General features: G+C 40.2%; 1 protein-coding gene across 1 annotated transcript in view; it reads right to left on the bottom strand.

Moving 5' to 3' along the window:
• Positions 1-2574, bottom strand: part of LOC106878539 (serine/threonine-protein phosphatase 6 regulatory ankyrin repeat subunit B) — a 187752-nt gene that overhangs the window by 97008 nt on the left and 88170 nt on the right. The gene's annotated exons all lie outside the window — the stretch shown is intronic.

The raw sequence follows: 2574 nt of genomic DNA on the forward strand, positions 1-2574 counted from the left end.
TGTGTGTGTGTATATATTCATACACGCGCGCACACACAGACTTATATAAATTAAGAGAGAGAGAAAGAGAGGGGGAAGCAGACATATTCTTTTACTCTCTCTTACTTGTTTCAATCATTTGACTGCGGCCATGCTGGAGCACAGCATTTAGTCGAACAAATCGACCCCATGATTTATTCTTTGTAAGCCTAGTACTTATTCTATCGGTATTTTTTGCCGAACCGCTAAGTTACGGGGACATAAACACACTAGCATCGGCGTGGGGTGGGGGACAAACACAGTTTCTGTCTACCAAATCCACTCACAAGGCTTTGGTCAGCCCAAGGCTATAGTAGAAGATACTTGCTCAAGGTGCTACGCAGTGGGACTGAACCAGGAACTATTTGATTGGGAAGCAAGCTTCTTACAACACAGTCACGGCTGTGCCTATATGTATATATAGTTATATAAATACAAAGGATTATAGTAATAGAGAAACTGTACTATAGGACATGGTGGATTTGCATTAGTATGCTTTGCAATTAAGCGAAAATGCACTCAGTATTGTTAAGTACAGTAGAATGATGTTGTTTATTTAAAGGTGAGGCTGTGTGGGTCGTTGGTCGAGGTTTCTCGTATCCGGTCCTCAGACGATTTATGAAGCAGAGATTAATGGTTACAAACTTTGACAAGGTTTATTGGTCAAACGTATTGGTAGTTAATAATGTGTGGGCAAAGGAAAGAGAAGAGAGGAATAAAGGAATTTTTAAAAATAAAAATACAAAAAATAGAGAGCTGTAAAGAAAAAGGAGACAATAAACTGAGAAGTGGAACGAAGGCAGAAAAAGCAGAAGTAAAACGGAAGAAGACGTAGGTGGGGGGCCGAGAGAAGGAAACGTAGAAGATTAATAAGAAGGAAAAGAAGAATTAGAAAGGAAAGAAGAATGACAAGCGCCATGCTCATCATCATCATCATCATTCTCATGGCTGGTAGTAACGGGGGAAGGAGAAAAGAGGAAGAAGGAGGAGGAGGAGGAGAAGAAGAAAACGAAGATTATAATGACGAGAGAGAAAGAGATGGATAGGAGGAGGAGAAAGAGAGTGAGGAGAAAGAAGACAAAATGGAGGAGAAAGAAGACAAAATGGAGGAGAAATGAATAAAGAAAAAAGTAGAAAAATGTTGAAAAAATCCCAAGGAAGTGGTGCTACAAATGTTTAGACATTTCGGTAGATTTGAATTAAGAGGCATTTGTGTGCAGTGCAAAATTTATATGGTTTGATGGCTCAATTGACCTGTGGCTGAACAAGAAAAACATAAGTGAGGGATGATATGAAGGAGTCAAGAAGGCATCGTATGTCTTACACTATCTTTTTGTTTTGATGAATAGATTTATAAGAAAAGAAGAAATTGGTGGATTTATATGAAAAGAGAGTCAGGAAAAGAAAAAGAAAATGAACGATGGGGGTCTATGTCGTGTCATACGAGGGCGAATGTTGTAAGTCTCGAAGCTTATAGCTGGCTTCTGTGTTTTCAAGGTTTAGAGGCTATTTTGATAGTATATCTATGCACAAATACTGCAGTACACACACACACATGCACAAACTCACACACACGCACAAACACCTCCATATGCATGCATACTCGTACAAATACAAAATACATAAAAAACATAAAAATGCAGATATACAAAAACGTATCAGTTTACATCTGTATGAGTAGGAGTGTGTGTGTGTATGTGTGTATGTATGTGTGTATGTATGTATGTATGTGTGTATGTATGTGTGTGTGTAACATGTGTGTATGTATGTGTGTGTAACGTGTGTATATGTGTGTTTGTGTGTAGCATGTAATTCAATCTGTAAGTATATATATATATATGTGTGTGTATATATGTTGGCATGTCTATCTCTGCGTGTATGTATGTATGTATGTATGACTATATGTCATGCCTGGTCGCTCTCGAGCGCTACTAGTAACATGTAATTCAATCTGTTGCATAGTCGGGTCGTCGGCAACTAAACCTGTATCACCGCCAAGCCTGCTTGGATAGTAGCATACTTTTTGCACACCAAACGGGATGAAAGACAAGACCCGTAAAAGGGTGGATGAACTCAGGCGAGTCCACAACCATCCAACTAAAATCACTGGGAGTGATTAGTGCCTAGTTGTTCTCACAGCATCCTTCGTGGAGAGGGACACTCTGGTGTAAATCTTGCGGTTTTACATGATTTACTGTTCATCTTGCTCCGGCCTGTCACTGGGTACTAACCGCAGAGACTCCGAATGTGACGCTCGTGTCGCACAAGCGATCATCATATGAGCCAATGATGTACAGATGACTCTTCATTGTGACCTCATTAGTGATTCCATTAACCGAAAGACCTGTGACAATGGAAGAGTCGTGATGTACTCTCTCTCTCTTTTACTCTTTTACTTGTTTCAGTCATTTGACTGTGGCCATGCTGGAGCACCGCCTTTAGTCGAGCAAATCGACCCCAGGACTTATTCTTTGGAAGCCTAGAACTTATTCTATCGGTCTCTTTTGCCGAATCGCTAAGTTACGGGGACGTAAACACACCAGCATCGGTTGTCAA

This window comes from Octopus bimaculoides, chromosome 7 (assembly GCF_001194135.2).
Source record: "Octopus bimaculoides isolate UCB-OBI-ISO-001 chromosome 7, ASM119413v2, whole genome shotgun sequence".
Lineage (NCBI taxonomy): Eukaryota > Metazoa > Mollusca > Cephalopoda > Octopoda > Octopodidae > Octopus > Octopus bimaculoides.